Source organism: Anser cygnoides, chromosome 1 (genome assembly GCF_040182565.1).
Source record: "Anser cygnoides isolate HZ-2024a breed goose chromosome 1, Taihu_goose_T2T_genome, whole genome shotgun sequence".
NCBI lineage: Eukaryota > Metazoa > Chordata > Aves > Anseriformes > Anatidae > Anser > Anser cygnoides.
Genome location: NC_089873.1, coordinates 182,236,797 through 182,249,466, shown reverse-complemented (window position 1 = coordinate 182,249,466; position 12,670 = coordinate 182,236,797). Strand labels below are relative to the sequence as shown.

Below are 12,670 nucleotides of genomic sequence, written 5' to 3'. Positions count from 1 at the left end.
GTGGGCTTTGATGTCCCTTCCAACCCAAACCTTTCTATGACTGTATGGGTTATAGCTCCAAATACCAAACAATTACTGTGGGTTCCTTTGGCACATGCAGACCCAAGAAACCATCTCAGACAGACAACTTGCAATTAGTTTGGTTAAGCTGGTCTGTGATAGATGCACTACGTGCATTTATCTACTGCAAAGATACTGCAATGTCCTGAGTTTACACTTCCTAATCTCTCTATTTACACTTACATTGATTAGGTCAAGCCTGTGGTTTCTGACACTGCTGACCCAATAGCTGCGGTAATTGCCTCCCATTCCTACCTGTTACCAGGCCCCTCTCTGCGGGAGCTATTTGCCCTGTCAGCACAAAGGACTATCCCTAACCCTTTGCAATCGTTTCTAATTCATGACCCAGATTCCTTTTCAAAACCTGCCCTAAATTGGTCATTTAACTTAAGACACCAATTCTGAGCTCTTATTCACTGTTCTGTGACTGGGATATTTCAGACCTGCAAACTCTCAGAGGAAGTTCTCCTTACCTTTTATTCCTCTGGAAGAAGGCATCTTTTCTGGAGAACTATATAAAGATATTTTAAGACAATGTTTCTCTGATGCAAACTCCTAAACTGATACCTAACTACTCAAGTAACCACAGAAGAAGGTAGAGATAGTGACAATGAAGTAAACAGCAAAAAATATTTCCACTTCAACTGTATGGTTTTAGTAAAAATATTTTGTCCACCTCATGTCTCAGGACAAAGTTGTTATAAAAATCTAAGATACTCTGATTCTGATAATTTTCAGAAAATATTTTATTTATTGAGAATACAAATGACATTTGAAGTGAAATGCTATTCTCTCCACTCTTCTATTCTTTTTAAGTGTCCTTGCATACTAAGCTCTTAATTTCACAGATTTGGTGGCACAAGCACCAGTATTTCATTAGTTTTCCACTCCAGACAAAAGGCATAAAATATTTATGGCTGCTGAATCCAATACCAAAACTGCTAATGTTACAAGGCTGAAGAATAGGGATTGAACCCAAAACCCAGCTCCACAACAACCTACCTTGCTAGGTGTTCATGTTTAAGAATATTGTGTTGTGTTTTTTTTTTTTTCTCCCTACTGAAGCCAGATTTGCTGCACAAACACAGTTAAGGATGTTTCCTTAAAAAAAAATTCTAAACTTGCCATTTTCGTGGCACCTTACCGCATTCTAAGAACTATTCTCTTATCTGTCATTCTTTCTTGCCAAAACAGACTTGTTGCCTTGCAATTATTTATAAGCACATTTTAACTAAAAGCATAAGAAGGAGTTCATGCCTCATTTCATATAAAAAAACAACAAAACAACTACCCAGCATAAACTTTTCACCTTTTACAGAGAATGCATTACCTAACTCTTTTAAATACACTACAGAAATCCCATTTCTCTAAAACAACCTCCCTCTCCCTGCCATATTTACAAGACATACTCAAATAAGGGAAGCTATTTAAAGAGGTCTACAAACAACTGTGTGTTTGGAGTCAGAAGTTTCACAACATTACTTTTTATCTTGTACATCATTCTTCATTAGTTCTTGAAAGATGTACAACTGACAGCCTTTTATTGAGGAGAAGGTGGAGTTCAGTTAATATTTTATCATTCTGCCATTAAATTTGCGGCTATGATGAACTTTCCAAACCTGCCAAGGAGACCTATACCAGCTACTACAAGGAACTACATCTTAAAGTGTCATGAATCAATTCGCCTGTCCAAGCCCTACCCACTACCTTCAAGAGCTCTGCAAACAGCTCTCACCAACTCTGCCTCATATATTTATGACGCAAACTCTAAACCCAGATTTAAAGTGATATATTTAACTCTTCTCAGAATAAAAAAAAAAAAAAAAAATCAGTTCCTGCTAAGGACAGCATCCAGAGCACACTGATAACCAACTCAGCCTTCTGCATAACAGTTATGCTGGGTCACAATCCCAGCTGTCTCAGACCTTGTGGTCAGCCCCTGTCCCTGCAGTGCAGTCCGTTCATTTCCTATGCTTTGCTCTGCTCTTGCCCACCACAACTGCTGCCTTAAACCAGTGGAAGCCACTGACATTAGAGCTGTGAAGGTGAAAGCCACCAAGACTTCAGAACTTATCTCGAAATGCCAAATTTTGAGATAATACACGTGACCAAGAGAAGAACTCACCCACGTCTCCAAGGTTTTTAGATGACTCTTCACCCATTTCTCCCCACCTTTGTAAAGATTTCTGTCCATTCCACAGTAGCACCAAACCCATAACTCTTCAATACAGAGCATGAATCACCTCTCTAAAAATAATACCCCTGTTGAAACCATCACTGAACAAAGCCCAGAACAACAGAAGAATCAGCTGCTAATCCTCAGTCTACAGATCTTCAGAAACAATCACAGAGGGAAGGGTTGTCAGTCCAATGTCTTCTCTGTCTACTGTAAAACCAAGACCTAAATTTTTAGTGCATTTTTTTCCTAGAAACACAGAGAAGCCTAATTATTTATTGCAGGCAAACCACTTTCTACAGGCACATATCCATTTTGAATGGATAGAGACATTTTCAAACTCCTATGAGCAAAAGGACAAACCTCTTTGGATTTAGGGGGTGGGACGGGGACAACACAGGATGGACACACAACCACAACAAATCACCCAAGCAGAAAAGGGAGGCAGCAGCCAGGAGGCTGAGTCACGAAGCAATACAAAAAGACAGCACAACAGGCACACCTGCAAACATACACGAGTGTGTGCGCTCACCAAAGCGGTTTTCTAATCCTGGGACAAAACTTCTGATTTAGGTGGTGTAAAATTAAAACAGCAATACGCAAGGACACCAATCCCACAAGGATACGTGACACTTGACACAAACATCTCTTTTCTTTACCATCAGATGCCTTCAGAGTCAAGCAACTGTTTGAATTGGATTATGCTAAGGCAAACAGCTTGACAATTCAGATACAGCAGTTCGTTATCAAGAAATTGTTGCCATTATATCGCATGGGCAAGTAGTGAAATGACTACATCATGATAACATCAGCACCCAACTACATCCGTCAGCAAAACAGAGAAATGGAATTCTACAAAATTGGCAAGAGCCATTCTGTTTCTTCCTCTCATTTGAGGAATATGAGATTTCAGATCAAAAGGGAAAAATAAAATATTCTGAAAAAAAATGAAATACTGGAATGTGTAGTTTAGTACAAATTGAGAAAAGTCCATGCAATGCTCATTTTTTAATGTTTGAAGCCAAATATTCTGAAATGGACAGACTAGTACTAAACGAAACATCAGGGCCTTATGTTTAAGCAAATGTATCAAAAACACAAGCCTTGAATTTTTGTTAGATCGAGGCAAAGTTTTCTTTCCAAAGAGCTGAAAAAACAACAGCAAACATTTACTTTTTCACATATCTGAGGAAATGTGAAATCGTATCTTTGTAAATATATTTTCTGTAACAACTATCACTGCTAATGTCCATACATATCAAAATACCCTGAAATTACCATTTGAAATACAACAGAAAAGACCAGATCAAAAAGCACAGTGATTCAGGCTATAGGTACATTTAATCAATTTTTTTTGTTTTAATTTCCAAAGGAAAGATTGGTATGTTTTGTTGAAGCATACACTTGTGACCAGATTTTAAAAAGCACCCCAAAAACCCAACAACCCAGAACTTCAATACTGCAGCTGCAATTCTGTATTTCGAGTTATAGCTAGTGAGAGATCTAAATATGTGCATCTTTTGAACATGCAATAAATTACAAATATTTACAAAACTGCATTTGCAGATGATGGCTTTGTACTCGTTTACAGATTCTGGCCTTGAGCCATACAGTTTTAAGGAAGACCATGTATTTTGCCAAAATGCCTCACAGTTTCATTCTAACATGCTAAGAAAACAACAACCTGAAACTGGAGGGAACGGAAAGCTCTATAAGCTTACTAAAGACAGACACACATTAAACAGTAAGAGAAAATGTATACTTACGGGGAAATATCAGCTATATCATAACCATATACATTAAATTCTAAGAGACTAAATGAAGGAATGATAATGTTTTGCATCATCCACGTAGAATGGGTCATTACCTGAAAGTATTTTCATATTGTTTTCTGCGTTATGCAGCTTGTGTGCTGGACGTGAAGGAAATGGCAATGGACCACAAAACCTGCTCTAAACTGTTTCTAAACCTACATACATGAGTGCTCAGTTCTTGTAGTAACACAAGTAAAATGCCAATAGCAGCTCTTTTTTTTGTGAAAAACAACATAGTGGCAATAATTAGAAAACTTATTTGTGTCTATGGAGTAGAAGACTGGACTGAATCTGTATTTGCTCAGGTCTAATATGATCCCGTTCACATTAACTATAGCATTTCAGTAAGCATATTAGGAATGCAATGGGATCCATAAACTGCTTGCAGCTGTAAAAGCTTGTTAATATGTACTTGAAGAAAGAAGTGTTTGAACAGCTACTATACTGCACTTGAACATAGCTGTTTTTTGGCTCAAGGAAAAATAAAGCCAAATCCTCGCATCCAAATATCAGCTGTAATCCAGTACAAGCACATTTTACCTACATGCATATTAAATTAATCCATTACTATTTGTATTTATTACTTTATTGCAGTACGTATGTGATTACCTCCACAAGATCCAAAAGGAATCAATATAATGGGCAAAGGACACATCTGAGCAGACCTATGTATGAAGATATGAAGAAATCCGTCTGAAAATTTCTGATGACCACCCTGTCACCGCAGTGGGAAAAAAAATGAATGGGGAAACACATGGGGGAGCAAACGTAATTCATGTTGTCAGTGAATGAACGTGACAGTGAACAATATAGATGGTTTTAAAACCCCAAATCATCAACTTAATCACGTGACTGATTGTAAGTGGTAAGTACCAACTCTACAATAGTGTCTCAATATTGGGATCTCCTAAGAGGTGAAGGACCACCAGCCAACAGAACTGGTGGTTTCTTATGTACTAACACAACAGGAACAGAAGCACAGAAATAGGACTCTGAGTTTATTAAAGAACCCATGAGTAGATTAATTAGCTACATACCTGTTTTAGTTTCTACCTCCCCATTTAGTGGGAGAATTAATTACTGGCTTGTAGGAGGAGAAACCAGGTAGTTTTCACATCTGTACTGTTTTAAATATATTTTGAGAAACATTACTATATTACACTTACAGAAATGTGTATATTCTAATATCTCTTTCCCTGTAAGACTTGCGTATATTTGGAAGTGTTATCAATAATGACCAGCAAAAAATACAGAAAATACAAAAAATGGGTGAGCTTCATAGACAGTAAGTAAGGCTGTGTGTGTCATGAAGCAAGTATGGTCACCTTCCACAGTCTGATTCAAGATGACTTCAACTGCATAACTCCAAAAAAGTTCTTGTAAAGTTGCACTTTAATTGCTGTATATTGTTAAGGTTGAGAATATTGAGAAAATGTACTCTATGTAATAAAAGAAAACTGTTTGCATTGTAAGCATATGTAAAGTTAGAACTTCAGACCACTGTGAGAGACGTGCATCACTGTCACGGGGATACGTGCAGTTGGCCTTCCTTCACTGGCACACTTCTGCAAGACTGACCTATTACTTTTCTTACCTCCCTCCCAAAGGTATGGGATACTGTGAATAATCACACTTAATATCAGACAATGACACAAATATGAACTACAGGATGGTAGCAATAACTTTTGCCACTTGATTTCCTAATTTCAAAAGACGTTAAGAAATATTTACACATGTGGATTGGTACTTACACAACACAAAGCATTAACAGGAGACCTGGCTACCAGTAAAATCCCAGCCCTACAAAAGACATCACTTTTGTCTCAAATACATACACTGGATTATAAATAATCATAGATTAATAGATTCTAAAGTGATTCAAGCTTTATGCCACTTTCAGTTTCATTTGAAAAGCAACATTTTAAAAACAAGACAACCAAAATCATGACCAAGACCCTCTGAAAGTGGGATCTTAAACATTAAGCTCAGACTGACTAAGCGTCTGCTGCTGGAATCACTGAAACTAGGTGCATAGATAGAAGACAGACCTGTGCAGGATGAGAGCACAAGTCCATAGCTGTGCACCCAAACAACTAGGAAAGGTCCTTCCCACAGGGATTAGGAACCTAGAAGCATTCACTGAACTCACACCAAAGTCACAGAGGAGTCTTTACAACAGAATTGTTATACATATGCACTGGAAGCTGGTAGCCGCTAAAACCTTTAGAAAATCAGTTCTATCTGTTGTCTGAAAGTAATTTTTTCATCTTAAAATACCTATGTAATTATACATTTCCTCCTTTATACAGATACACTCACGCACACACACAAAAATATATACCTATGCCATGGAAACTGGGAATACGACTTCATTTAGAAGCTTTTTAATTCTTTTTTTTTTTTTTTACAATTATCTATGGAATGGGGATATTTATAGATCATAAATCATATTTATAGATCACTAAATCATAACCATATTACCAGAATAATCAGTAACGTACAAGTTCTTATGCTAATTTTCTTTTAAAAGTCAGTTGGCAATTTTTGGATAAAACAGCCAGTGAGAGATTAAGATATTTATTTCACAGCCACAAGACTGAGATGCTTTGGTTAGCCAGCTTGACACTGAACTAAGAGTGTCAACAATAGCACCTAGTAATACGAAATATGTGTGGGTCTGTACTTGAGGTTTTATAGTTTTCAAGTCTCAACATGCCTATAATTGCTTTTCATTTGTGTGTTTCATGTTGATATGGAGTAAAACCAAATTTCCCCTTTTCGAGTTTTACAAGTAAATTAACAGAAAGCAGAACTGGAAGGGAAGTGGAGGTCATTCAGTCCAGTGCTCTAACCATAGGCTGAGTTCAAACATGCCAAAAGGCTTCCTGACTAATGTTTGTCTAACCTATTTTTTTAATACCTCATTACGACAAAAAAAATCTAAAATCTTCCTAGACAATCCATTTTCCTTGCTACATTTTCTTTACTGTATTTGTTACACAAACAAACATTACCCGCGTTGTCACAGGTGATGAAACAGAGACAAGATAGTGACATGACTTGCTTGATGTCACACATAAGAATGGCAGATACAGGAATCTAACAGCTTATCCTCAAACTATCTCATTGTATCACACTGTCTTTCAGGATCTTCATCCAAAAATATTCTGAAGTCCCTTGCATATTAGGGTGTTCCTTATACCCAGTATTAATTTACAGTCATCTTCAAGTGCTTTAAAGCAGTTAAACACTGCTTTGTGAGATAGAAGATTATTCCATGGAATCTGGAGGAAAACAAAATGTAAGTAGGAAAATATAACTACTCCAGTATGGAATTTAATCAGAACAGTAGAGATGATCAATCATCTTTAAAAATACAGTACTCTTGTTAAACTAAAGGATTTGGAATAGAGAACTATTATCTTTCAAATTACTGCTGATTGCTCTCAACACAACACATGTTGAGATAACTGGCAGCAACTCAGAAAATACTATCAGCTGTGGAACTGCCACCTCAGTTACTTCAGTATCTGTAGCCTTCTTGGGTTTTCAAAAATTCTTCTGAATGCCTTTCACAAAGGCATTGTTGCCTTTTCACAGAAAGGTTCATTTCTGTTTAGCCTGTGATATGCATCTAGCCTACACCCAGAAGTGGGATAAGAGTAGCTTCACTGCTTTAACACATTCAGTGTGTAGTCCAGGCAACATACACGAAAACAAACTATAAATAAAGAGGTACATAAGTTCTTAAACTAGAGCTGGAGTCTGGGAGAAGAGATTGGGTTTGCTTTCAGATCAGTTCAAGATGCTACTCTCTCTCTCCCCTGTTTCAAGAGATTAATAAAGATATTACAGCAGAGGGAAGTGAGGGGAAAGGGAGAAGTGTGTAAGACAAAGGAAGGAAATTAAGTACCTGTAATTTGTCAGAGACAAAGCAGAAAGTTTGTGTGCACATGCGAACAGGTTATGCTGTTAGCACATTCCAGTGATAAGTTATAAACATCAAGACTATAAAAAGTATGTGGAAAAGACAAAAGCCTATTAGATCCCAGGAGCGAAAGGTAGAAGTTGATTGTGGGGTTTTCTCCCCGAGGGCGAGCAGAGTGTCAACAGTCTTTCGAATGTGACGAATATCCGACTGCAGGATGTCATACGGAGAGCAGAGGTCAGCCTATCCCGAAGGGCAGCCATTAGAACAGAAAAAAACAGTGCATAAAATTAAAAATACAAAAATATAAGGATATTGATAAATTATCACAATATTCTAGCATAAACATGTAGGAATAGTTTTGTCCTAGTATTGCCTTTGTCACTAGGCACCCCAGCTTTCTTTGATTTCCCCTAAATACTGAAGCTATCATACAACTGTTAAGTTAGAAGAGCTTAAAATGTTGAGTTAGAAGAGCTCAGCCCTTCAAAACCTTCCAAATTATGTCCAGATTCACAGGAGTGAGGAGGTGCATGTGATCCACTTATTCCAATGGGATCTGCACACCTTTATCCCTCTAGACTTTAAATGCTTAAATTGTACCAACTGTAAAATCTAATTTATACAATAGCAAACAGTGGGTTAGAAAGCTGTTAAAAGTATAAGCAGCAGCAATATGAAATCTCAGGAAAAAGTACTTAAATGAGCTATTAGAAGTACGTAAAATTCTCGAACACAACATATAACTTAGAACCTGGTATTCAAATATCACTTTAAATGATACCCTGGGATAGAAACTGAGAACGTCAATGGCTGACTATCATTAATTTTAGTAAAGTTTCTAAACTGAAATTATACACTTAATTCCATAATTAGCACTTTAAAAAAATATTAACAGGTTAGATTTGTATACTCTTTTTGGAAAGTACCAATGACTACATGTATTAAGTCATGCTGGCTATACAAAACGAAGCTTGATATATGCAGTAACAGTACTAATAAGCACACACAATATTTAATGTTATATTTGACCCAAGCAACAACTTGCACTTCTAAAATGCAGCAATCTAAAAGATTATACCATTTCAGTTGCAAATGAGGCCTTCCTATCAAAAGTCCACATGTATGAAACAAAATTACACAAATTAGGAAAGATTCTGTTTCAGAGGAATATTGTTTCTGATGTAGTTTTCAGTTTCACTTGCTTAACAAAGTTACAGTGCACCCAATAAACGAAGCAAGACATTCTAATTCAAACGCCTGTTTTCTGTTACTGTGAAGTTTCAATGCCCATTTTGAAATAAGTTAACCTTTAAAATATTTTAAAGGCTTTTCTATCCTGAAAAGTGGCCAGAGAAACTGGAAATCAGAACCGTCATTCAGAATAACAATGACTTTTTGTTGTTGTTTTCTATACCTGGTTCTAGCTTTAACCAGGAGCTAAAAGCTGCAAAAATTTTCATCTTCTTACTTAGACTAGTGGATACGTGGAATGGGAAAAACACCTTCCTAGTAACAAGACTGGGATTTTTACAGTAATTTTGCAGCATTTTTCCAATCCAAAATTCTAGTGCTGTATTAAATGCCAAGGCCACTGTATTTGGCTTTTCTTTTTAAAGGATGAAAACTCACAGACAGAACAAAACATGCCGATCTTGTTTAAAAGTGGGATGGGACTAGCAGTGCATTCAAGAACATCTACATCCACAAGTTGCTTAACAAAGAAACTAATTTCAGGGCAAACAGGCTACTCGGTGACTACACTTGCTGACTAAGCACTACTGTTGTACCAAAGACACTAATAAACCCCGTAAGTGCTGCATTCATTTTAAAATGACATACAAGACTCACTTCATACTTGTCACAAATATATCCCAGAAGAAATATGTAAGAAACTTCAAACTCAAATTTTTGTAAAAAAATTTCAGAAACTTTCAAACAAGGCTTTTTTTGGAATTTTTGTAAGGAAAAAAATGAAAACAAAACCTTTTCTGAAAACAGTCCCCATTGTAGTAAAATGGAGAAAGAAGTAATTTCAGAGCTGGAGAATGAGAGCTAGTGATAGGTTGATTTTATTTACCTTTTTTTTTTTAAAAAAAAGACCAAAGAACTTGCTAACCAGAGGCTAACACAATAAGCAGTGTACAAGAGATGCCAAAGCATACAAAAATAGCCAACACATGCTGAAGAAACTTCCTATGAGAATTGCCATGCTGTGCTTCAGTGAAATTCAATGACATCTAAGGAAGCCTGAGAAATTTGCTTATTTTTGTATTTTCTGCAACAATTGATAATTTGCTGTTACTTTCTCACCTTAACTAAAATGTTTATATTGATGCATTTTAAACTTCTGCAATGTAACTCTAGAAGTTGCCATAATTTTTACAGATGCTGTGAAATGAAAATACCAAACTAAAATTTGACATCATGAAGTAGTGAAATAGTATATGACATTTACTTCAGTGCAATGCTCAAAGACAAACAAATGAGCAACCACCCACCCACCTCAAGCACGGCCTTTCTCATTTATAAGAAACTAAAATTATAAGGAGTAAAAAAGAAAGCCATATTACTTAATCATTAACATTTACGAACTGACTTGTCAAGCCCAAGATGCTATATGATTACATCATACAGCTACCAAAATCATGCACGTAGAATAAAAATAGTAAGACGTGTGGAACAACAAAAGCATAACCAGCTGTTTGTGCACAACCCACCCTCATTCAGCATGCCCCTGCAGTGACTGTGAGAACAGATAAGCACATTTCAAAACCAACCCTCTATGATTTTGACCCTAAAAAAATAAAAGGTAAAGGATAAGTTTGCAGAACTGGGTGAAAGAATGAAGTCTACAGTGCATATGTACTGTACTCAAAACACAAACGAAAGGAACCTCAGAATGAGGATTTAAATTCTGTAACCACTTTAAGTCCGTACTGTAGGGCAAACAGTGTACGTTACCAAGCACAGAATGAAAAGGTGGAGAAAGGAGTCATACCTGATAAAACTTACTGTAACTTCATGGATGTCTCATGATGAAACTATGGAAAAGTAACTGCTTATGTGAATCAATCAGAAAACGAGCATAAGCGGCAACGAAAACATACCTTGCAGTAAGCTGAGAAACATAACTACCAGTTGAACTACTAATACATGGGTAGAAAATGAAGCACTTGACGCTCCACTTGGGTGATTCTTTTACTTTGTTCTGCCAGTTTTAGCATTCAAAAAACCTCCTGTTTTTTCCCCTGCTTGTTTTACTTCATTAGCAATTCCTACACTAATACAAATCATAGTCATCTTGAGGTGTTGCTGAAGTTACAACATGGTGGAATGAGTTTTCAGAGGAGGTCATATGCAGTAATAACCCTGTTTGCAAGATTCCGAAGTCCCAGAAACGGTCACAGCTAAGTCTTTTGTAGCTTGAGTCTTCATATGATGATTTTAGATCAAAAAAGCCATTTCTTACCATCACTCCTTTCTGTTCAGTATGTGCAGTCCAGGTAGCTGACTGAAAACTTGAAAAACATGGCAGAAGTCTCTCATTCCTACCTGAGAAATAACTGCATGCCACAATAAACCCTGCTGTACCATCATTGACATACTTGAACACAAGAGCTCAGTAAACCTACCGTGACACCTGGCTGTGAAAGATTTTATCATCACTATCCTTTATCAACATAAATTACCGTTGCAGTATTAATCGTGATAACTTATGCCTATCTTTGTTCCGAGATATATGAAAACCCATAAGGTGTGTATATGTAGGAAAGCCTAACTTTCCTTTTCTTAAAAGCAACTCTTTTAATTTCTTTGACCTGAAGTGGCACCATAAAGGGCCAGAAGAATCTCAGTTGTCTACACTGTTAAGATACTACACTAATGTGAACTGCAGACCATAAAAATTAATTTGTGCCTTTGTTAAAAGGTAACTTCTGCCTTTTGGCTCACAAATGTTGACACAAACATTTGTTAACATTACTGAAAGTGCGTAAGAAAGTTCCCTGTAGTATGGATTACCAAGAATAACAGCTATAAAGAATGAAAGCTAATGCTAAATTATATTATTGATGCACAGGTCAAAATGGAAAAGTCTACTTTTTTGCTACTGATATGAATGCTGATTTCCAATGTGGCAACAGACAAAAATGTCACTGTTTTCAAAATATGTATGAATGACAAAGTATGTATGAGCTGACAATTTCTTCTCATAATGAAAAATGTGTGTATTTTTCTTTATTGACATTGTTGCTAATAATACAGCAGCATTCTTTCAAATAGAGAGTAAATATTTTCATAATTTTACATATATACTCATGTGATAGTAATTCAGATCATCCTGATCACTATTAATAACTCACTGAGATGAAATGCCACTAAGAAGAATAAAACTACATTAGAACTGGGACATTTAAAACTTCAGAGACCACGCTTACAACCATGCAAAGATGAATGAAGCCAAAAATAGCTTTATTTCTTAGATCAGAAAGTGTGAGAGGGGAGGTGCAACACAGGTGGTCTTGGTAAGCAGCATAGGCAGTGTCAGTACTGCGTTCACGTGACGTTAACAAACTATTCCTGTGAATGGCACCATCCACGTACTGCATATCACTCTGAAAAATGCAGTGGGACAGGCACTCCTACTTACCACACATCTACTGCCACTTGTCTATGTGATCTGTATCAGCC

The 12,670-nt window shown here is 36.6% G+C and overlaps 1 protein-coding gene across 8 annotated transcripts in view; it reads right to left on the bottom strand.

Annotated features, from left to right (window-relative positions):
- LRCH1 (leucine rich repeats and calponin homology domain containing 1) overlaps positions 1–12,670 on the bottom strand; it is a 123,200-nt gene that overhangs the window by 5,081 nt on the left and 105,449 nt on the right. For 5 of the 8 annotated variants that reach the window (XR_010827922.1, XR_007157855.2, XR_010827925.1 and 2 more), the window contains one exon: positions 7,964–8,221. The exons of the other annotated variants lie outside the window; for them this stretch is intronic. The gene's annotated coding sequence lies outside the window, so the exon portion shown is untranslated. The remainder of the gene's footprint in view (positions 1–7,963; positions 8,222–12,670) is intronic. 8 annotated transcript variants of the gene reach the window in all.